Raw genomic sequence first — 25,025 nt, 5'->3', positions numbered from 1 at the left:
CAAAAACAGAAGAATGGATAAAGAAGATGTGGTACATACATACAATGGAATATTACTCAGCTGTAAAAAGCAGTAAAACTGGGACATTTCTAGAGACATGGATGGACCTAGAGACTGTCATACAGATTGAAGTGAGTCAGAAAGAGAAAAAAAAATATTGTATATTAACACATATGTGTGGACTATAGAAAAATGGTACAGAGCAACCGGTTTGCAAGGCAGAAATAGAGACACAGATGTAGAGAACAAACATATGGACACCAAGTGGGGAAAGCAGGGAGGGTTTGAGGGGGGGGAATGAATTGGGAGATTGGGATACCAAATTGTACACTCTAAATATTTGCAGTTTATTGTAAAAAATTAAAAAATAGGAAGTAAAAAAAAAAAAAGAATCCACCTGCCAATGCAGGGGACCTGGGTTTGAACTCTGCTCCAGGAAGATTGCACATGCCTCGGAGCAACTAAGCCCGTGCACCACAACTATTGAGCCCGTGTGCCACAACTACTGAAACCTGCATGCCTAAAAGTCCGTGCTCCACAACAAGAGAAGCCACAACAATGAGGAACCCGCATGCCACAACGAAGAGTAGCCACTGCTTGTTGCAAGTAGAGAAAGCCTGTGTGCAGCAGCAAAGACCCAACACAGCCAATAAATAGATAAATAAATTTATTTTTTAAAAAAGAAATCATAGAGAAATAATGCAGATGTAATGTTCGAAAGCATCAAGCAATAGAAAGAGATGCAATGAAGATACAAAAACATAAATGGAAAGTTTCAGAACAACCTCGCCTCTGGAAGGGAAGTAGGTGAATACACTCTAGAAAGACCATAAAGGGGATCTCAACTATTTCTAATTTTCTTTTCATTGTAGTCTTTATCTTAAGGCATAGGACAAAATGTCAGCTATATGGGGGGTTGTTTATATGCTTGCCTATTTGCGTGAAATATTTCATAATTGAGTGGATAAAAACTAAAACAAAATAAAACAAAAACTTTAATGGGCATATGAATCACCTGGGAATCTTGTTAAAATGCTGTTCTGATTCAGAGAGGGGTCTGGGATTCTGCATTTCTAACAAGCTCTCAGGTAACAAGAATGGTGTTGGTGCCTAGGGTACTTTGAGTAGAAGATTCTAAAGTGTTAGTTTTCAATCTTGACTTCCCACTAATGAAGTTTGTTTTTAGCAAAAAAAAAAAAAAAAAGTTACTCAGTTTGTTGAAACTAGTTCCCTTTCATTTTCTGTGTTTAATTATGGAATGGAAAGGAATTTCCAGATCATTTTATAATAATATGTAGCCAAAGTTGAGAACCACTGGTCAAGTGAGACAAGTGATGAATTCAAAGCATCTAAAGATGGGAACTGCCTGCAAATGGCATTCGAAAATGAGAAAATAAAAATTGTGATTTTTAAAATCATTAAAAAGCAGAACTGTTAATCAGACTATGTTTGATTTATCACTAAATAATACATATACTGTTTAAGGTGTTTACAGAAGAGCTCTATAGGTTGGGATACATAAGGAATGGAGGACATGACTAGACATGGGACAAGACTCAGCACTCCTAAAGTCCTAGGTGTGGTATGAGCATGTGACAAAGCAAATGAGAAGCTGAGCTGAGGCTAGCTCTTCTACTCCTCTAGAACTGTGTTTTTTCTGGAGATCAAAGGCGCCTGAAGTTTCTTGTTTCTACCACTGACCAGTTGATGGTACTTTGCAACTCAAAGCAATCAATATATCTGCAGATTTTTATAATTGTACATTTTCCTACCTACTGTAATCTCCTGGCTGTGTTTTAATCCTGCTTTATTGAATTGTATTACCAGGAGCTCTCTAATTTACAATTTAAAAGCTTAAAGCTCTCAGCCACTTTCTTATTTAAAATGGTTAAAAGTAGTTTTAGGTATGTTAAGGAGTGCATGGATGACAAGGGATTTCTGTCTGGAACACCTCCCCTCCCTACTCCTGCTGCATTCCCTCATTTCCCTCCATCTAGTCTTAGGACTTCTCAGTCTAGTCTTTGGCAAAAGATGATGGTATTTTATTTTATTTTATATTTTATTTTATTTTTTATTTTTTTAGAACTTTTATTTAAATACAGTTAATAGACAATAAACAGCATATATTTAGAGTGTACAATTTGGTATCCCAATCTCCCAATTCATTTCCCCCCAACCCTCCCCACTTTCCCCACTTGGTGTCCATATGTTTGTTCTCTACACCTGTGTCTCTATTTCTGCCTTGCATTTCCTCTTTCATAGTTGTTAGCATTTGCCTTATGTATTGAGGTGCTCCTATATTGGGTGCATATATATTTATAATTGTTATCTCCTCTTCTTGAATGGATCCCTTGATCTGTATGTAATGTCCTTTCCTGTCTCTTGTAACATTTTTTATTTTTATTTTTATTTTTTTTAAATTGCTAACAGCAAATGTTTATTCATGATTGAAACCAAAAAATTTATAAATGCATTTTAATACCTTGCTGATAAAATAACATTCCATCTTTGCAACCTTGTAAGGAATACAGGAAGATATGGTAAAGGCTTTGATGTGTATATCTATTATAACCAGGTAATCAGAACACACATACACACATACACCACCAGCTACTTTAGTGTTACACCATACCAACTTTTCAGAAAGGCCATCTTGAAGCTCTACTGGATAGCTGAGTAAATAGCGTCCAAGGCTTAAAGACTGGGGAGTAGGGAAGAAAAGGATGGAAGTAGTAAGCAGCACATATTTCAAAGCCCACTTTTAAGCACACGACATTATGAATATTAAAAGAAAAAAAGGGGGGGGGGCAATCCAGCATTTTCAGAGCGCATTTTGGCAATATTCAACGCATAAGGAGGCTGTGCTTGGGACCATCCACTCTCTCCAGCTTCTCAAAGTGTTTCCTGGCATTGCGAATGTTGATCAGAGTAGCTGCAGAAGGGATAGACGGATCCGACATAACCACCATCACGTACGTGTTTGATGTAAAGATGTCGATGAAAGCAGCGAAGTTAGAATTCCTAACTTCCATGCTCTGGAAAGAAGCGGCCAACTTACTGCAGCTCAGCTTGAACTGCTTAATAATATTGCTGATCTTCTCGAATCGGTGGACGTCACGCTGCTCTTTGCATTGGTAATGGGAAATGACCAAGAACGTCGCTCTCTCGAACAGCAGAACCTCATCGGCCTCAATAATCTGGGCAAAATTCCCGAGATTCATCTCCAGCTGCTGAACATTGGGAATCAGCTGATAGACAATACTGGACCAGGCTTTGTAGAGCGTTTCATCCCAGATGGATGTTCGAAAACAGGCACACTCCAGCGGGCAAGACAAACGCCGCAGGTCTTCCTCTCGCTCTTTAAAAATCAGGTCACGCTGATCCTCCTGAACCGGATCCATTTTGTGCACCAGGCAGAAGATTTTGGCATCAGGAGAGTTCTGGAGGATGGCCTCCAGACACGACTGGTAATAATGCATGTCCTTTTCCAGTTCGCGGCTCTCCACGTCGAACACGTAAATCGACATTGCGGAAGATGTTGTCTCGCTGGCTGGTGAAGTAATTTTCCATGAAGGTGTCCTGACCACCACAGTCCCACAGATTCAGCACCAGATTGCCCAGAAATCGGACGTGGGAGTGCTCCACATCAATGGCGGCACCCAGGCGCCGGGTGTCGCGAGCGATATAATTGGCAAAGATGATGGACCTCATGCTGGTCTTCCCCGACCCGCTCTTCCCCATCAACAGCACCTTTTTCTTCATGGCTGTATTTGGCATCACCCGCCGGAGCTGCCGCGGACTGGGCCTCAGGTCGCGGCCTAACCACAGCGCGGTTGGAGGAAGGGAGGGGCCGGGGGTTTCGGGAGCTCCGCCTGCTGGGCCACGCGCTGTGCAGCGGGGGAAGCCGAAGGCGCGAGCTCGAAGCTGGGGAGGCGGCGGCCCGTGAGCTCCTTCTCGGGGGAGAGCGCCACAGGGTAGAGGGCTGCAGCAGCTCCGGAGAAACGCTCGCCTTCCGGAGAGGAGTCTCTGCGTCTCCGCTGCCACCCACTTCCGGCCCATTTTTTATTTTATAGTCTACTTTATCTGATATGAGTATTGCTACTCCAGCTTTCTTTTGATTTCTATTTGCATGGAATATCTTTTTCCATCCCCTCACTTTCAGTCTGTATGTATGCCTAGGTCTGAAGTGGGTCTCTTGGAGACAGCATATATATGGGTCTTGTTTTTTTATCCATTCAGCCAGTCTATGTCTTTTGGGTGGTGCATTTAGTCCATTTACATTCAAGGTAATTATTGATATGTATGTTCCTATTACCATTTTCCTAATTGTTTTGTTTTTGTTTTTGTAGGTCCTTTACTTCTCTTATGTTTCCTGCTTAGAGAAGTTCCTTTAGCATTTGTTGTAAGGCTGGTTTGGTGGTGCTGAATCCTCTTAGCTGTTGCTTGTCTGGAAAGCTTTTGATTTCTCCATCGAATCTGAATGAGATCCTTGCTGGGTAGAGTGTTCTTGGTTATAGGTTCTTCCCTTTCATCACTTGAAGTATATTGTGCCACTCCCTTCTGGCTTGCAGAGTTTCTGCTGAGAAATCAGCTGTTAACCTGATGGGGGTTCCCTTGTATGTTGTTTGTCGTTTTTCCCTTGGTGCTTTTAATAATATTTCTGTCTTTAATTTTTGTCCATTTGACTACTATATGTCTTGGCATGTTTCTCCTTGGGTTTATCCTGCCTGGGACTCTCTACGCTTCCTGGACTTGGGTGGCTATTTCCTTTCCCATGTTAGGGAAGTTTTCAAATATAATCTCTTCCAGTATTTTCTCGGGTCCTTTCTCTCTCTCTTCTCCTTCTGGGACCCCTATAATGCAAATGTTGGCACGTTTAACATTGTCCCAGAGGTCTCTTAGGCTGTCTTCAGTTCTTTTCATTCTTCTTTATTCTTTTCTGCATCAGTGATGATCACCATTCTGTCTTCCAGGTCAGTTATTTGCCCTTCTGCCTCAGTTAATCTGCTATTGGTTCCTTCTAGTGTATTTTTCATTTCAGTTATTGTGTTGCATATCTCTGTTTGTTTGCTCTTTAATTCTTCTAGGTCTTTGGTAAACTTTTCTTGCAACTTTTTGATCTTTGCATCCAGTCTTTTTTCAAAGTTCTGGATCATCTTCACCATCATTATTCTGAATTCTTTTTCTGGAAGGGTGCCTGTCTCCTCTTCATTTAGTTGTTTTTCTGGTGTTTTATCCTGTCCCTTCAACTGGTACAAAGTCCTCTGCTTTTTCATTTTCTCTTTCTGTGGCTGTGATTTTCAGTTTCACAAGATGAAATACTGCTGATACTGCTTGATACTGCTGTCTGCCCTCTTGTGGAGGAAGATATCTAGGAGGCTCCTGTGTGCTTCCTGATGCGAGGGACTGATAGTGGGTAGGGCTGGGTGGGCAGAGCTCAGTAAGGCTTTAATCTGCTTGTCTGCCTATGGGTGGGCTGTGTTCCTGCTGGTCATTTGGCCTGAGGCCACCTAGCACTGGAGACCACAGGCTCTTTGGTGGGGTTAATGGTGGACTCTGGGAGGGCTCACGCCAATGAGCACTTCCCAGAACCCCTGCCACCAGTGCCCCTGTCTCCTCGGTGAGCCACAGCCACCCCCCATCTCCATAGGCAACCCTCCAACACCAGGAGGTAGGTCTGGTTCAGTTTCCTATGGGGTCACTGCTCCTTCCCCCTGGGTGCTGGTGATCACACTTTTTTGTGTGCCCTCCAAGAGTGGAGTCTCCGTTTCCCCCAGTCCTGTGGAGGTCCTGCAATCAAATCCTGCTGGCTTTCAAAGTCTGATTCTCTGGGGATTCCTCCCCCCGTTGCTGGACTCCCAGGTTGGGAAGCCTGACGTGGGGCTCAGAACCCTCACTTTAGTGGGTGGCCTTCTGCAGTATAACTGTTTTCCAGTTTGTGAGACACCCACCCAGCATTTATGGGATTTGATTTTAACACGATTGCACCCCTCCTACCATCTCATTGTGGCTTCTCCCTTGTCTCTGGACGTGGGGTGTCTTTTTTGGTGAGTTCCAGTGTCCCTCTGTCAATGATTGTTCAGCAGTTAGTCGTAACTCCGGTGCTCTTGCAAGAGGTAGTGAGCGCCAAGTCCTCCTACTCTACCATGTACTTGTCTGTAAATCTTTTGATTTCTCTGTCAAATCTGAATGAGATCCTTAAAGATGATAGTATTTTAGAGTGAACTCAGGTTCTCTTTGGGAAAGTTAGTACCTCCAACACTGTGCAGTGGTTTTAAAAATATGTCCACAAATTCTTTGATACTCCTTCCCTGAAGAGATGAGGCTTAATTTCCCTTTCCTTAGTGTGAGCTGGAGTTAGTGACACATTTCTAACAAATAGATGTGGCAGAAGTGATGGATGTTATTCCTGGGATTAGATTATTCAAAGACTGTGGCTTCTCTCTTGGGGGTTCATGCTTACTCTTTTGTTCTCTCTTAATTTGCTCATTGGGGAAACCAGCTGCCATGTTGTGAGGCAGCCTGTGGAGAGGCCTATGTTGTGAGGAACTGAGAACTGCCAACAGCCATGGGAATGAGCTTGGAAGAGAATTCTTCCCTGGGCTTGAGCCCTGGCTGTCACCCTGATTGCAGCCTTGTAAGAGACTGAGGTAGAATCAGCCTATTGAGCCACTCCTGGACTCCTGATCACAGAAACTATGAGATGATGTTTGTTTTCTTAAATTGTTAAGTTTGGGGTAATTTGTGATGTAGCAATGGATAACTAACACAACTTTCCTGAAACAAAATCTTTTAAAGCAAAGAACCTGTTGCTCCAAGTTCACTGACACTGGTTCTGTATTGAAGATTAGCATGGAAGAGAATGTTCAGTGTCAGGGTGAATTCATGGATCAGTAGGCCCAACAGAAATGAAATTTGTGGGTGTGTTTTAAAAAATACAAATTTTTGAAACAACCAGGTTCTTTGTTATTAAAATCATTTGATAATCCTAATTACCACACACACACACACACACTCTCTCTCTCTCTCTCTCAAGATACTAGAGAGTAGCAGCTTGGGAGATAAAAGGAAGACTGGTTGACTAACTGAGGCCCATGGCAGCTTCCCTATAAGTGAGAAGTATCATAAGTTAGAGCTGTTTTTTTTTTTTTTTTAAGAACCTTTATTGAGACACAGTTAACATACAATAAACTGCATATATTTAGAGTGTACAATTTGGTATCCCAATCTCCCAATTCATTCGAGCTGTTTGGTTTTAAATGAGAGAAACCCAACTCAAGTTAATAATCAAAAAATGTTATTCATTGGTTCATATATATGGGAAGTCCTAAGGTAGAATGAGCCTCAGGACTATTGTTTACATAGGCCTAAATGATGATGTCACCAGGTCTGTCTCTCTCATCATCTCTAGCTCTGCCTGTATATTCCATACTTTATCTTTTCTTGTGGCAAAAGATTTTCTTTGGCCACCAGTCATCCAATTTTTCATCCTGAGTTTACCTACTTTAGGAGGAAAAGCACATCTCTCCTGATATGATTAGTTCAACCCTGGGAACACTCTGATTGACCGGCTTGGGTCATAATCCTTTGCAGGAAGTAGGGAAAGGGGTGGGGTATTGGTGAATATGCTGTGATTCACAGACTTGTCTGGACAACATGGAGAAGGAGGGAATGATTGCTCAAGCAACCCAAGAAGGGGAGGGAGAGAAGCCTGGGTAAACAAAAATATAACCACCACAATGCCCTACAACCTGGATGCTTGACAGGAATAAGCCATTTTAGACACATGGTTGCTGTTTTTAAGGTGTTTCAGGAAGATGTGATTGGAAAGTTCAGGCAAAAATGGGATTTTCTTCTAGAAATTTCCAGAAATGGAAGGTTAAATTACTGGGAAGTCCCTGGAGGCCCCCCTGGCTGGCCCTCAGGTCTATGCTATTTAGAGCTGTTCTACTTCTAAGTGTGAGAAGTTAACTATCTGACACTCAGCTGGAGAGAAGAATTAGGTCAATTTGACCTTATATTTCTAACAAAGTTCATTTAAAGTTTCAAAACCCAGGGAGGTTAAAGATGTAGAAATGTGTGGAGGTGGTAGACATCTGCTAATTTCGTTTCTAAAGCAGGTTTGAGTTGGGATTCTGGCTTTTGCAACCAAAAGATCCTAATAAAGTTGGTTTTAAAAAGATCCAGATTTTTCTATCAGATATATGGTAAATAGATTTAAGTGATTTAATTAAATTTTATATTAGGGATTAAAATATTTTGCACTGAAGATCAATTCAACAGTAAATCTATGCAAAAATATACCAACTGAATCCTATGTATTCAGAATTATAGTGTATTAGAACTGAGAAGGGCTTTAGAGATAATATTTAATTTTTTTTCTTTTACTTTAGGTAAGAACAAGCATCTTTTCATATGTTAAAATCTGTTTGTATTTCTTCTTTTGTGAATTGCCTTTTAAAATTCATTGCCATTTTTCTACTGGAGAATGAATTTGTTAGCAATTTGTGTTTCTATATGAAAAAATATAAACATATTATTTGTCATATATAGTACATACCTTTCTTTTTTCCATATTATGCCATTTTTAATATATACAAAAATAGTTTTAGATTTTTGTGTATTTAAACCAATTTATATCTCTTCTTATGGATTGTATCTTTGCATTTATAATTAGGAAGACTTCCCAATTCCAAAATATAGTAAATATCCACTTATATTTTCCTAAAGTTATTTTATAAATTATTTTATCTAATTTTAAAAATCTATCTGTAATTCAATTATGTATAAATCTTTAATAAAACTGGAGTTTAATTTGTGAAGTAGGCATCTAACTTTACTTTTTCCCAAATGGTTAGCCAAATGTCCCTGTACCATTTATTTAGTAATCCATCTCTTCTGTGTTCATTTGAAATGCCACCTTAAGTTAATATTTTCTTTGAGTTTATTTAAGGTGACATAACTGCTCCAAACATTTATTATCAGAGAATATGTTTTATGTAATTAGTATTTGACTTTATAGTTCAATTTTCAGAATGGAAAAAATAGGAAATGACAGATTCCAAGACTATGAACACTGTTTAATTTTTGAAGTTAGAGAATTTAGGGAAAAAATTTGCGATGTTACTTCATTGTAAAGTAAAAGCTAGCAATTTTTTAAGCTTCATTTGAGAACTTTTTTTTTCTTTGCATTTTCTCCTCTGCCATTTGCAGATTTTCTAGCAGAGTTAACATCTGGTATTGAGAATTCTTAAGCCTAGGGAAGGCACATTGCTGGCAGGAAGTTTTTCTAGAGATATTAGGATAGAGAAAAGTGGAATTATGCATTCAGGATTTGTAGAGAGATGCTTATCCTTAAGATTTTAAACTCTATCTTGGGTTGAATTATGTACCCCTAAAAAAGATATGTTGAAGTCCTAACCCCTAACATCCTAGAATATGACCTTATTTGAAAATATGTAATTAGTTAAATTGAGATGAAGTTATACATCACCAATAAATGGAAAGATGTTCCATACTCATGGATTAGAGGAATTAATATTGTTAAAATGTCTATACTACCCAAAGCAATCTACAGATTCAATGCAATCTCTATCAAAATTTCAATGGCATTTTTCACAGACTAGAACAAACAATCCTAAACTGCTTGAAACCACAAAGACCCCAAATAGCCAAAACAATTTTGAAAGAGAAAAACAAAGCTGGAGGCATCATGCTTCTTGATTTCAAATTATATTACAAAGCCATAGTAATAAATAGTATTGACATAAAAACAGACACATAGATCCAATGCAACAGAATAGAGAGCCCAGAAATAAACCCATGAATATATGGTCAATTAACTCATGACAGAGAAGCCAAGAATATACAATGGGGACAGGACAGTCTTTTCAGTAAAGGGTGTTGGGAAAACTGGATAGCCATATGCAAAAGAATGAAACTGGACCCTTATCTTAAAACAGAGAAAAAAATTAACTCAAAATGGATTGAAGACTTGTATATAAGACTTGAAACCATTGAACTCCTAGAAGAAAACTTAGGCAGTTAGTTCCTTGACATAGATCTCAGCAATGATTTTCTGAATCTGAAACCAAACACAACAAAGGCAAACATTTTTTAAAAGTGGGACTACATTATGATAAAAATCTTCTGTATAGAAAAGGAAACCACTAACAAAATGAAAAGGCAACATAAAAAATGGGAGAAAACATTTACAAATCATATATCTGATAAGGGATTAATATCTAAAATATATTTTAAAAAACTCATACAACTCAATAGCAAAGAAACAATCTGATTCAAAAATGACCAGAGGATCTAAATAGACATTTTTCCAAAGAAGACATACCAGTAGCCAATGGGTACATGAAAAGGTGCTCAATACCACTAATTATCAGGGAAGTGCAAATCTAACCTCACACCTGTTAGAATGGCTAATATCAACAAAGACTAAAAATAACAAATGTTTGGTGAGGATGTAGAAAAAGGGAACCCTTACACACTGTTGGTGGGAATGTAAATTGATGCAGCCAATATGAACAACAGTATGGAGATTCCTCAAAAACTTAGAAATGAAAACTAACTCAAAAATATGTAAATACCCCCATGTTCATTGCAGCACTATTTAAAATAGCCAAGACATGACACAACCTATGTGTCCATCAATGGATAAATGAGTAAAGAAGATGTGTTACATATATCATAAAAAGAAGGAAATCTTGCCATTTGTGACAACGTGGATGGACCTTGAGGACATTATGCTAAGTGAAATAAGTCAGACAGAGAAAGATAAATACTGTATGATCTCACTTATATGTGGAATATAAAAAACAAAACAAGACAAAACAAAAAACCCAAACTCATAGATGTAGAGGACAGATTGGTGATTGTCAGAGGACGGAGGGAAGAGGATGGGTGGAATGGGTGAAGGGGATCTAAAGGTATAAAATTCCAGTTATAAAGTAACGTACAGCATGATGACCATTTTAGACCATAGTTTAAAATACTGTACTGTATATTTGAAAGTTGCTAAGAAAGTAAATCTTAAAAAGTTCTTATCACAAGGAAAAAAATTTGTAACCATGTGTGGTGATGGATGTTACTAGACTTGTTGTAACCATTTCACAATATATACAAATATCAAATAATTATTTGGACACTTGAAACTAATATAGTGTTATATGTCAATTATACCTCAATACAAGTTTTTTAAGAAAAAAAAGATGAGGTCATACTGGAGAAGGCGAATGCCACATGATAATGAAGGCAGAGATTGGAGTTATGCAGCTGCAAGATAAGGAACAGCCTCTTATGTACTCACTCTGTGTCGGGGTTGGCTAAAAGGTGAATACAGATAGTTGGCAAATCACCAGAAGTTAAGAAGAAAATAGGAAGAATTCCCCTCCAAGTTTCAAAGGGAATATGCCTCTGCTGACACCATGATTTCAGACTTTGAGTCATCCAGTTTCTGGTACTTCATTACAGCAACACTAGAAAACTTTTATAGCCCCCAACACATTTAATAGCCTCATGGTTTCTGACACCAAAATGCCCAATAATATCTTTGTTCTGAATTTTGCCAAATTTTGAACACATATAGGAGATAATAAAACTAGAATAGGATACTTGTTAAATACGGCCCAAATGATTCATGGAATCTAAGTAAAAGTTAAGTAAATAAATCCCTTAAAATCAGAGCTAGAATAATGGTTACTAGCTGTAGACCGTTGAAGCCAGATGTCTGAATGTGTAATCACTTTTTGCTACTTATTAGCATCGTGACCTTCAGCAAGTTATTTAACTTCTTGGGGTTTCTGTTTCCTTATCTGTAAAATAAAATATCTACCTCATGGAGCTGTTGTGAGCATAGGTTGAGGTACTTCATGCAAATGTGCTTAGAACAGTACCTGACATAGAGTAATAATAATTACTATTATTATTTTCTTATCACTATTATTACAAGTGTGTTTGATCCTGTTTTAAGGGGAAAAATATGGATGATAGTTCATCACACAGTTGCAACAACTTGCTAGACACTCATTTAAAGATCCACTGTAATGTAGTCATTTTGCAATAGCAGTCTGGCCACATGACAAGACAATAGCTATGTTTTTCTTTCTTAATTAATTAATTTGGCTGTGTTGGGTCTTAGTTGTGGCACACGGGATCTTCATTGCTGCAAGAGGGCTCTTTGCTGCGGCTCATGGGCTCAGTAGCCCTGTGGCATGTGGGATCTTATTTCCCCGACCAGGGATCAAACCTGCATCCCTTGCATTGGAAGGCGGATTCTTAAACACTGGACCACCAGGGAAGTTCCTGTAGCTATGGTTTATATCCTAAGTCATCATGATCTTTACTCACAGGTTTCTATGACTGAATTGTGTCTCCCATCCCCAAATTCATATGTTGCAGCCCTAAACTCCAATGTGATTGTATCCAGAGATAGAGTCTTTAGGAGATAATTAAGATTAAATAAGTTCATAAGACTAAGCCCTAATCCGATAGGAATTTTGCCTTATATAAAAAAGGAAGGTTCCCTCCCTCTCCTCCCTGACCCCATCTACCACATGAAAACATACCATAGTGAGAAGGCAGCAATCCACAAGCCAGAAAGAAAGATCTCATCAGAAACTAACCATTTTGGCATCACGATCCTGGAATTCCAGCCTCCAGAATTATTAGAAAATAAATATCTGTTGTTTAAACCACCTAGTCTGTTGTATTTTGTTATGGCAGTTCGAGCTAACACACAGGTTCCACATCCAAAGGTTTAAATATATGTACTACTTGGGCCATGTGGCTCTCCCTGCTTGGTTGTCTCCTCCTTGCCCATCTAAACTTCAAACCTGGAGTGCTGCAAGACCCTTTTCTTTACTCTTTCTATATCCCTGCCCTGAATCTTCTATCTCCACCAGGCTCAGGGCTTTAAAAACCACATACTAATATGTACATGCTAATTAGTATTAGTATATACTAATGACACCGAAATCTAGTCCTCATCTCTTTCCTCTACAGCTATTGGCTCATGAGTCCAACTACCTTTGTGATGCCACCATTTGGATAAATAACAGGCATCTCAAATAATAAAATTTCAAAACAAACCCTTGATTAAACTGTTCTCTTTTGCCAATCGTGCTTCATCCATGACAACACTCCTACCCTAAAAGTCATCCTTGATATCATTTTCCTTATCCCCTCTACCCACACCAAGTCTTGTCAGTTCCACTTCCAACTTAGACTTTTATGTTACCTCTTAGTTCCACTGTTACCACTCTAGCATAAGCCACTATTATCTCTTGCCACAGTCGCCTAAATGGTCTCCTGGTCTCTAGTCTTGCTGTCTTATAAACTTTTCCCCATGCAGTAGCCACGGTTATCATTTTTAAATTTAAATTTTATTTTACTAAAAAAAAATACGCACAGAATTTAAGTAGGCAAAGTGTTCAACAAACAAATCTCCCAAACCAAACAAACCCAAGCCCTAAACTCTTCACATTACTGTTTTCCAGAGGAGCTATTTTAAGTGCTTCAGCTTAGAGTTGTCTTGTTTTTTGGGTTAGGTTTATTAAGGTATAACTTGCATAGAGTAAAGCTCACCAGTTCACCTTTTCTTCAGGTATACAGTTCAATGACTTTTGACAAATACATATAGTGATGTAACCACCACAATAAAAAAATAGAATATATCCTTTATCTTAAAGTTTTATTTTAAACTGAATTATGTTAACCCTTTTGGTAAAAGGTCCTCAATGACTTTCTTCTGAATTTGAATAAAATCCATATTCCTCCTCAAAGCCCTCAAGGCCCTACAAAAGTTACCTTTGTTTACTTCGCTGAACTCCCCCGATAACAAGTCTCCTCACACAGCACGGCTCTTGTCCGGATTTTTATCCTGTTTTATGGATACTTAACTTGCTGTTCCCTTTCTCTAGAATGATTTTCCCCTTATTTTCTCACTATTTCTGATCTTACCCAAAGTAGCTTTTACCTTACCCCAAGGAAGTGCCAATCATTTTATCCTATTTATTTCTTACTACAGTTTAGAGTGATTTTGTTAACTTACCTCTTAGCTTAGTCATGTCTTGGAGCACCAGAATGTAAACAAGATGAAGGTAGGGAGCTTGGTCCATTTTGCATAAAACTATATTCCCAGTTCCCAGTATTACCTAAACACACAGAAGTTGCTTTATATTAGGCCATTTGGAATTGATAATATATAACCACATTTGATCTACAAAAATGACAGTTTCAAATGGTTCAATATAATGAATATTTGCTGAATGAATGAATGAACTAAAAATTTAAGTTGCTTCCACCAGGAGACTATAGACAGTTATTTGTATGCAGTTAGAGTTTGTTGTTCCTCAGTTCACTTGATCACCTTTTGTCCAAAATTGTCACCAAAAGTACCACTGTAGTTTTCCAAATAATAGTTTTCCATTACAAAGGTATTCTTCTCTACTAAAACATTTAACACTAATAATTTAAAAGTAAAACTTAAAGACAACACCTCTTCAAACAAATTAACTAAAAGAAATGGAATTTTGTAGGAAGCAAGATCAAGATGGCAGAGTAGGAAGACACTGAGCTCACCTCCTCCCATGGAAACACTAAAACTACAACTACATATGAAACAACTCTCTTTGAGAATAACCCAATGACTAGCAAAACAGCTCTTCTATAGCTAAGGATATAAAGAAAAAAAAAACCACAGGTAGGAGGGGACAAGTAGTAGAGTCAGGACCCATGCCCCCGCTGGGTGACCCAAAAGAGGAAGGAGATATCACAAATGTGAAGGTCCTCCCTAATGAGCAAGGTTTCAATCCCACAGCCCCTGGGGTCCAGCACCAGGAAGATGAGCCCCCTTAAGTGGTTTTAAAAATCAGTGGGGCTTATGATTGGGAGAACCAGAGTGCTGTAGGAAACCAGGACTACCCCTTTAATGAGTGCATGCACAGACTTACTCACTCCTAGTCCCAGTGCAGACAGCAGATTGAAAAGCACCCAGTGTTCTAGCTGGTCTGCCAAGAGCACTCCAGCATGCCCCCCAGCCCACACCAGGCTCCAACTCTAACTCTCCCATGCCCCAAAAGTGGCAGCCCTCACATACCCCAGGGAAAACCCGAGCACATGCCTGGCTCCAGCTCTAGCCCCACCAGCTCCAGCCCACCACTGCCAAGATAGCACCCATCATATCCTTAGGAGAAGTCCTGACTTGTGCCAGGTTTCAGTTCAAGCCCTCCCCCTGGGCTCCAGTCCACTCATGCCAAGGTGATGGCCCTGGAACACCACGGAAAAGGCCCCAGCCCATGCTTGCTTTAGCTCTAGCCCTCCTGCCAAAGCCACTAGGCACATGCAGACTGCACGGGGATGCTCTTACACAAGCACAAGCCTTCAAGACTGCGATAAGTAATTATTTCACCAAATTTCATATAGAGAAACAAAGAAAGTCAAACAGAAAAAGAAGACAGAGGAATATGTTCCAAACAGAAGAACAAGATATAACTCCAGGAAAAAACCCTAATGAAACAGAAATAAGTAATTGACCTGATAAAACGTTCAAAGCAATGGTCATAAAAATGCTCACCAAACTTGGGAAAACAGAGGAAAACAGTGAGAACTTCAACAAATAATTAGAAAATATAAAAAAGAACCAATCAGAGCTGAAGAATACAGTACCTGAAATAAAAATTACACTAGAAATCAATAGCAGATCAGTGATACAGAGGAATGCATAAGTGACTTGGAAGACAGAATAGTGGAAATCATCCAATCAGTAGAGCAAAAAGAAGAAAAAAAATTTTTAAGTGAGGGTAATATCAAGCAAACTAACATTTCCATTACAGTTCCAGAAGGAGAAGAGAGAGAAAGTGGCAGGAAACGTATTTAATAAAACAATGGCTGAAAATTCCCCTAACCTGAGCAAGAAAACAGATATCCAAGTATAAGAAGCACAGAGAATTCCCAAACAAGATGAACCCAAAGATCCACATCAAGACATATAATTAAGGGAGTTCCCTAGTGGCCTAGTGGTTAGGATTCTAGGATTTCACTGCCGAGGCCCAGGTTCAACCCCTGGTCCAGGGAATTAATCCCACAAGACACGAGGCAAGACAAAAAAAAAAAAAATAGACATATAAGTTAAATGGCAAAACTTAAAGGTAGAGAATTTTAAAGGCAGCAGGAGAAAACAAAGACTCATATGTTCATAGCAGCATTATTTATAATAACCAAGATATGGAAGCAACCTAAGTGTCCATCAACAGATGAATAGATAAAGAAGATGTGGAGTATATGTGTGTATGTGTGTGTGTGTGTGTGTGTGTGTATAATGGAATATTATTCATTCATAAAGAAGAACAAAATTTTAAAATTTGCAACAACATGGATGGACCTGAAGGGTAGTATGCTTAGCTAAATAAGTCAGGCAGAGAAAGACAAAGTATGTTTTCACTTATACGTGGAACCTAAAAAACAAACAAAGATAACAAAACAGAAAGAGACTCACAGAGAACAAACTAGTGGTTGCCACAGGGGAGGGGGATGGGGGATGCAAAATAAGTGAAAGGGGATTAAGAAATACAAAATAGCAGTGATAAAAGTCAAAGGGATGTAATGTAAAGCACAGGGTATATAGTCAATATTTTATAATAACTATTATATGCAATCTATAAAAATATCAAATCACTATGTTGTACACTTGAAACTAATATAATAAGTCAACTATACTTCAATTTTTTAAAAATAGAATTTTTGGTTAGTTTTATTGAAACCTAATTTACACAGAATAAAATTCTTAGATGTACAATTTCATGAGTTTTGACAAATATAAACAGTTGAGTTACCACTACCACATTCATGATATAGGATATTTCCATTATGATAAAAAGTTCTTTCTTACCCTTTTGCAGACAGTCCCCTTGTCCCTTCCCAGCTCCAGACAACCAGTGATCTGCTCTCTATCATTATAGTTTTGCTTTTTTCTAAAATTTGCCTTTTGAGAATTTCTCATAAATGGGATCGTACGTGTAGAATGTGCCTGGCTTCTTTCACTTAGCATAATACTTTTGAGGTTAATCAACTGTGTGTGCCAGTAGTTTATTCTTTTCATTTCTGGCTAATTTGTAACTTTCATGTTTCTTGGTAGCAGGTATCTTATGGCTATCCTGAGCTTCTAGAAAGCAGATAGTTTTGAGGCGAATTTGATAGCGCTAGAGTGAGAGAGCCACCTAGACTGTCAGGATTGCTCAACACACATGCTGTCTGTGCTGCTAACCTGCTAGGAAACCTTGAGCAAGCTGTTTGGCCTCCCCTTACCCTATCTCCTCAGCTATAATTAAGATGATAAGACTACCTACTTCAAGGATCCTGTGAGGATCACATCGGGTAATGATGTGAAACATTAGCACAGTAGCTGGCACAAAGAAAATGCCTGATAAATGGTACCTCAAGAAAGGAAAAGAAGACAGACTGAGGTTTCCATTTGAGTTTTTGAGAATTAAACCCTGTATTTCCCTCATTCTAATTAGGTTGAATTGCGAGGGCTTCTTAAGGTATGTGTGTCTGTGTGTGTTTTAACTTCCTGATAAGTGACTGTGAACTCCTTTCTCTAATCTAATTGCTGATCTACAATCAGTGTTTTGGGGGTAATTAATTTAATGACCCTTAACAATTGGCCTTTAGGTATCAAGTTTAAAGGCAAAGGCATCCCACATTGGGTTGCCATATACACATTACTAATAAGAAAAAAATATGAAACTGTACATTTTGAATGCATGCAGTTTATTGTATGTCAATTATATCTCAATAAAAGTTCTTTAAAAAAAGTCAAAGGCATCCCTTTAAGCAGAACAGCAAATTGAACAGAGAGTGAACTGGTTTCATCACAGTATTTTTGCAATTAGATGCAAAAATAGGGGGAGGAGGATGCTTCAAGTGATAATTCAATTGTTGGGTGGCTTCTCCCTGTATTGATTTAACTCTCTCAGACTCTCCAGGCTGAGCAGTTGATGTCATCTGAGAAAATCTCACCTTTCTTGTTTCAGTTTTGCCAACTACATCTTGCTGTGTTCTCCATCTCACTGACCACTCTTCCTTTGCCTCCTTAGGTGGCTTCTTTTCCCTTTTCCTACCTCAAACTGCAGGTGATCTCCAAGGTTCAAGTCACTCCAAACCAATGCTTGCTTTTGTGCAAATGATTCCTAAATCTAACCTTGAATTCTCCCTGTGTTATAGGTTCCCACAAGATTTCACTGCTATTCACTATTTGGTGAATATCTCACTTAAATTTTTAATTCAAAATGTCCCAAACTTGTCTCATCATGTTCCCTTACACACCAGCTCCCTGGTCGGTTCCTGTGCTGCTCTAGCATCCTCCTTTCAATATCTGAGGTGAGAAACAATGAAGGCCTATTTTACACTCTTATTTCCATTCATGGAACCAGACAGTTAACAGGTTTGCCATTCATTCTTTCAGACTCTGTCTTGAGTCTATCTCCCTTTTCTTTTCGCACTGTCACCATCATCATGATAGGTAATATTTCCCAAGCATTTTTCATTCAGACATGATGTTAAATTCAGAAATGAGCAAGCTGGTATTATCCTGTTCCACAAATGGTCCAGTTCTAATTGCTAATGTACAAGTTCTTTCTTTTTCAAGAATGTCCTCCCTCCACTGGATTCTATGAAATCTTACCCTTCCCTCAAAGTACTCAGGGAGCTCTACATTGCTTCTTGAAGCCTCCTCCAACTTCTCCATCTCACACTCGTCTCTCTTCATTAAATGTGTATTGTACTGTGTATCAGTGCCCCAAAGTTAGGACAGAAATGTTCATTGACTGTCATATCTATTAAAATCATTAAAAGTTTGTTTTTTTTCCCATTATGGGAAGGAGACATGCTCATAATAGTAGATTTAAAGGTAGAAAAGTTATCATTATCTAGACTGCTTTCCAGTTAGTCTTTATGCATAATTTTTGTCAGCTTGTTTTCATCTTGTGTTTGTAGCTTATTATAAAATATATATGTCCATCTTCATTATCATCATTTGAAATTACTGAATAATATACCATTAAGTGAATGTATATATTTTCTATATGTTTGGATTAAATCTGAAGTGAAATGAATTATCCAACACATAATAGGCAATAAAAACATTATCACATGGTATATCAATTGATTGGTGTCTTACTGAAAGCACCAAAAGGGAAGGATTTCTGTCTTTTTTATTCCCCAAATTACTTAGTGCAGTACTGTGGTTATACAAAGTGCTCAGCCATGCAGGGAATAGGGAATAACTGGTTTTTTTCCTCATTATGAAGTAAGGTAAGCTCACTACAAAAAAAAAAAAAACTTAAAAAGGAATATACTGAAGAAAAGAATATTCACATATAATCTCCATCCTCAGAAATTAAGCAGTTTAAATATTGTTGCTGCATTCTCTTTGAACCTAGATTATTTTCCATTTTCTACATGCAAACAGATATACATACCCAAAGCTGACATGTAACATGAAACTAATTTCAGGCAAACTTTTCCCCCTAATACATTATGAAATCTTGTAAAGTAGCCCTCTCTACAGTGAAAAATATCTTTATCTTTTTTTTAAAAAAGGGTAATATTTGCAGTGAGATCAGGCTCTCCAAGGTAATAAACTTGGTAAATAGTTTCAACATCAGGAAATAAAAACAAAAGACCTTTTGACCTAACAAATTGATATCCAAATTAAATTTTATGCACAATCATTTTTAACAAATTTATTCTAGAGCTAGAAGGTCAGTAAGTTTAAGGTTGAGGAGCAGGTTGGGATGTCAGCTCTAAAAATTTTAATGTTTTAAAGCAAACAATTTCTGGGCTCCAAGTGAAGTGAAACAGAATCTCTAGGGGTATGCTCAGTGTGGTAAATCCATACTAGGTGCAGGTTAGAGCTAGAAAAGGAGAGTGAGAACATCAGAAAAAAACATGTAAAATCAGTCTTTCATCTAACACTAATTATAATGAGTGACACTTCTATCTACTTTCTGTACAGCAGACAATTGCTATTAATAACTGACATAGCTTTATATTTCATCATTTCTTTAATTCTTTTCATATACATCTTGAGAGTCATAAATAAAATCCACATTCATTTCCTAATACTTAACAATAACTAGTTGGAGAAGCCTAATATCTTCTCATATTTTTATCTTGCTCTGATCTTATGATTTCTTAAAGTAGATATATTATCAGAAGGAAGAGTTCATGGGCAAATGTTACACTTTTCTTGATTCACCTAATTATATTTTTGCTTTTGCTTAGGTTAAGTTTAATTTTCCTATTCTGCTAATAAATAGCACGTGCCTTTAGTATTTTTATGCTAGAAAAAGATGCCTTTGACATTTTGAAGAATTGGGAAGCTATTTCAGATAAGACATCATGTGCATAAAGGTTAATTTATGCATATGAAGTGTTCAATAACCAGAAAAGACTGATTTAAATAGAACCATTCCACAATTAATTTTTTTTTCTTTTTGGTTATGGACATTGATTTCTTCTAAGAAATAAAGTGCCTGTCTACACAAAGAAAGACTAAAATAATGGTAAACAAATGTTGATTGGGTCCAGCCAAGGAAGCAGCATCTTTGGTTTTACAGATATGATTAACTGTCTTTAACTCTATTTAAGTGCCTAAAATGAAACCTTGCATTTGAAATAATAGCTTCTTCCTGAGTCTAATAAATATTTTCCAGCTCCTTTGTCCTAAATCATTATCAGGCATTATCCTGCCTCATAATGAATGACACTTTTCAAGGAAAAAGGACATAATAAGTGATAAATCTATACTGAAAGATTTCTTTTATCTGAAAACTTCACACACCACCTACTTCCAGTAAACCTGGAAAATAGAGAAAACCAGAGGTGTTAAAACCTTTTAATAAGAAAATCAATGGCAATGTATTTAAGATGTTGCTATATTTTATAAAGATTTTCTTACATATTACAATGTCCGATTTTTTTTTCCCGATTTCTCACAACTGAGCAAAACTCTTATGGGATTCTTTCACATCTATCTTCCCATTTAGACCATGAGACTTGTGAGAGCAGGGACTGACTTTATTCCCAGTACTTATCACATAATCTGCACTAAATAAATACATATTTCCAGCCTGTGCTTCTACTTGGAGTAAGGAGTTTCTTAAATTTATTGTTCTCATTTTATTTACTTAAAAACTTTTCAAACTTCTAGGCATAACTCTTCAGCTTATTCTAGGATTTGGTGAGTAGAATATGCCTCTTTGTCTATACCTTTCAAGGCTGTCTACATTTAGATCATGCCCTCAGATCTCTACCTCTCCCATCAGTGAGCCCCAATGTATAGGCTGCCCCCCAAAGCAATGTCCTACTGCCTTCATGAGTTTGCTTGGTTGAAGGATGGTGGCCACTATTGTCCTCAGAATGCTTGGGGATATGATGAAATAAAGATGGTGATAATAATCTCCTGATTGTATTTGCTCATGCTGCTCCCACCCTTTAAGTAATTTTCTCCCCACTGGAATAAAAGGGTGGTGGTATTGAGATGGTACAGGACTTGGTGAAATGCTGACTTGGAGTTCCTCCTCCAGACCTCTGAGTCATAATCTTTTCTCTTTCACCTCTCCTTCAGAATCTTCTTCCATAAAAGATTTTCCTTTAAGTGCAGAAGGAGAGCTACTTTGAGTTGTTAAAATGATTGTCCTGCAGTTTTCTCAGAGTGGAAACCCTCAGTGAACTTTTACTGTGGGCATATATATGTCTCTCAGTGCTAATATCTCCCTGAAGTTCCATGCTCTTTATGCCAGAACTCATTACTTAATGCATATCCCAGCAAGTCACAAAGACCCACAAACCTTAAGACTTCCCATAAGCCTTTTTCTCCAGTCTTCCATTCTTCCCAATGTTGTTAGCCTCGTAGCCTCAAGTGTCCAGCCCAGAACCAACAATATACCATATTCCATACATACAAATATAGCTCAGATAATCATAGACACTGTCTCATTTTTCACATTAGCTTGGTGAATATTAATATGTATTCAGGTATTTTATAGGTATGACCCTCAGTTTTAGATTGTCTGTCTGTCTGATTCATCCTTATTCATACATTTAATCTAACTCTAGAGCTTTCTTCCAGCTCCTTTAAGATAAAAGGCACTAGATCCCAAGTCTTCCACTCTGTTCTATGATTAAATGATTCTCTCTAGAGCTAGCTTCCTTACTCCAGATTGAGTGGCTTCCTTGTCCTGGATGGAGATATTATCTATCTTGGACATCTCTCACATTGAAATCAAGGTACTTCATTCCTGCCTGTTCTCATCTTCTGTTTGTCATGTTTCCCATGTATTCAATCCATGATATCTCTAAAAAAATTCATATTTATTTCCACTATTAAACTTCTTTTCCCAGAGTTATCTTCCACAGCCTATAATCTTTCTTCCTGATGTCTTTAATTTCCTATAGGATTCCTAGATGCTAAGTACACATCTCCCTTCACCACTTCTCTTTACCAAATTTAGAATGACAAAATATTTTATTTTCACATTACAGTTCTTTTATTCTTTCAAGAGGAGGCACTGTCAAGTGATCATAGTTACCTAGAACTGCTTATAGCATTCCTAGTAAGTGCACATAATTAATAGATTAAGATATTGTTAGGCCATTGAATTTTATATCCTTCATGACAATGAGGGTCCAATCTTAAAAAATGTATTGGTCTAATTTAAAAAGACAAAACCCAAACCAAACCTAATTAATAACATAAGAGTAATACATATTCATTCTAGATTATTTAGAAAACATAGTTAATCTCACCACTCAGAGAGAATTTTTCCTTTCAATCTTTTTTTAAACACATAAATTTAAACCAATCTATTAAAATGCGATCAACACATCTTGGGTCACAAATCAAACCTCGGCAAGAATCCAAGAGCACATTAAAAAGATCATACACCATGATCAAGTGGGGTTTATCCCTGGAATGCAAGGATTCTTCAATATACACAAATCAATCAATGTGATACATCATATTAACAAATTGAAGGTTAAAAACCGTATGATAATCTCAATAGATGCGGAAAAAGCTTTTGACAAAATTCAACATACATTTATGATAAAAACTCTCCAGAAAATGGGCATAGAAGGAAATTTCCTCAGCATAATAAAGCCATATATGACAACACAACAGCCAAGATCATTCTAAATGGTGAAAAACTGAAAGCATTCCCTCTGAGAACAGGAAGAAGACAAGGGTGCCCACTCCCACCACTATTATTCACATAGTTTTGGAAGCCACAGCAATCAGAGAAGAAAATGAAATAAAAGGAATCCAAACTGGAAAAGAAGAAGAAAAATTGTCACTCTTTGCAGATGACATGATATTATACATAGAAAACCCTAAAGATGCTACCAGAAAACTGCTAGCACTAATCGATGAACTTAGCGAAGTAGCAGGATACAAAATTAATATGCAGAAATCTCTTGTATTTTTATACATTAACAACAAAAGAGCAGAAAGAGAAATTAAGGAAACTCTCCCATCTACCATTGCAATGAAAAGAATAAAATACCTAGGAATAAACCTGCCTAAGGAGGCAAAAGACCTGTATGCAGAAAACTATAAGACACTGATGAAAGAAATCAAAGACCATACAAACAGATGGAGAGACATACCATGTTCTTGGAGTGGAAGAATCAACATAGTGAAAATGACTGTACTACCCAAAGCAATTTACAGATTCAATGCAATCCCGATCAAATTACCAATGGTATTTTTCACAGAACTAGAACAAGAAATTTTACAATTTGTATAGAAACACAAAATTCCCCAAATTGCCAAAGCAATCTTGAGAAGGAAAGACGGAGCTGGTGGAATCAGGCTCCCTGATTTCAAACTATATTACAAGGTTACAGTGATGAAGACAGTATGGTACTGGCACAAAAACAGAAAGAAAGATCAATGGAACAGAATAGAGAGCCCAGAGATAAACCCACGCACATATGGGTACCTTATCTTTGAGGAGGCAAGAATATACAATGGAAAAAAAGACAGCCTCTTCAATAAGTGGTGTTGGCAAAATTGGACAGCAACATGTAAAAGAATGAAATTAGAACACTTCCTAACACCACACACAAAAATAAACTCCAAATGGATTAAAGACCTAAATGTAAGGCCAGACACTATAAAACTCTTAGAGGAAAACATAGGCAGAACACTCTATGACATACATCAAAGCAAGATGCTTTTTGACCCACCTCCTGGAATAATGGAAGTAAAATCAAAAATAAACAAATGGGACCTAATGAAACTTAAAAGCTTTTGCACAGCGAAAGAAACCGTAAACAAGACAAGACAACCCTCAGAATGGGAGAAAATATCTGCCAATGAAGCAACTGATAAAGGATTAATATCCAAAATATATAAGCAGCTCATGCAGCTTAATACCAAAAAAAGCAAATAACCCAATCCACAAATGGGTGGAAGACCTAAATAGACATTTCTTCAAAGAAGACATACAGATGGCTAACAAACACATGAAAAGATGCTTAACATCACTAATCATTAGAGAAATGCAAGTCAAAGCCACAATGAGGTATCACCTCACACCAGTCAGAATGGCCATCATCACAAAATCTAGAAACAATAAATGCTGGAGAGGATGTGAAAAAAGAGAACCCTCCTGCTCTGTTGGTGGGAATGTAAATTGGTACAGCCACTATGGAAAACAGTATGGCGTTTCCTTAAAAAAGCTAAAAATAGAAATACCATATGACCCAGCAATCCCACTCCTGGGCATATGCCCTGAGAAAACCATAATCCAAAAAGAAACATGTACCACAATGTTCACTGCAGCACTATTTACAATAGCCAGGACATGGAAGCAACCTAAATGCCCATCAAGAGATGAATGCATAAAGAAGATGTGGCACATATATACAATGGAATATTACTCCGCCATAAAAAGGAATGAAATTGAGTTATTTGTAGTGAGGTGGATGGATCTAGAGCCTGTCATACA

The 25,025-nt window shown here is 37.7% G+C and overlaps 1 pseudogene; it reads right to left on the bottom strand.

Moving 5' to 3' along the window:
• Positions 1-2,438: 2,438 nt before the first annotated feature.
• Positions 2,439-3,798, bottom strand: LOC130853609 (ras-related GTP-binding protein A-like; annotated as a pseudogene).
• Between the last annotated feature and the right edge of the window lie 21,227 nt (positions 3,799-25,025).

This window comes from Hippopotamus amphibius, chromosome 5 (genome assembly GCF_030028045.1).
Source record: "Hippopotamus amphibius kiboko isolate mHipAmp2 chromosome 5, mHipAmp2.hap2, whole genome shotgun sequence".
NCBI classification, from domain to species: Eukaryota; Metazoa; Chordata; class Mammalia; order Artiodactyla; family Hippopotamidae; genus Hippopotamus; species Hippopotamus amphibius.
The sequence above is the reverse complement of the archived record's forward strand: the minus strand, read 5'-3'. Positions and strand labels throughout refer to the sequence as shown.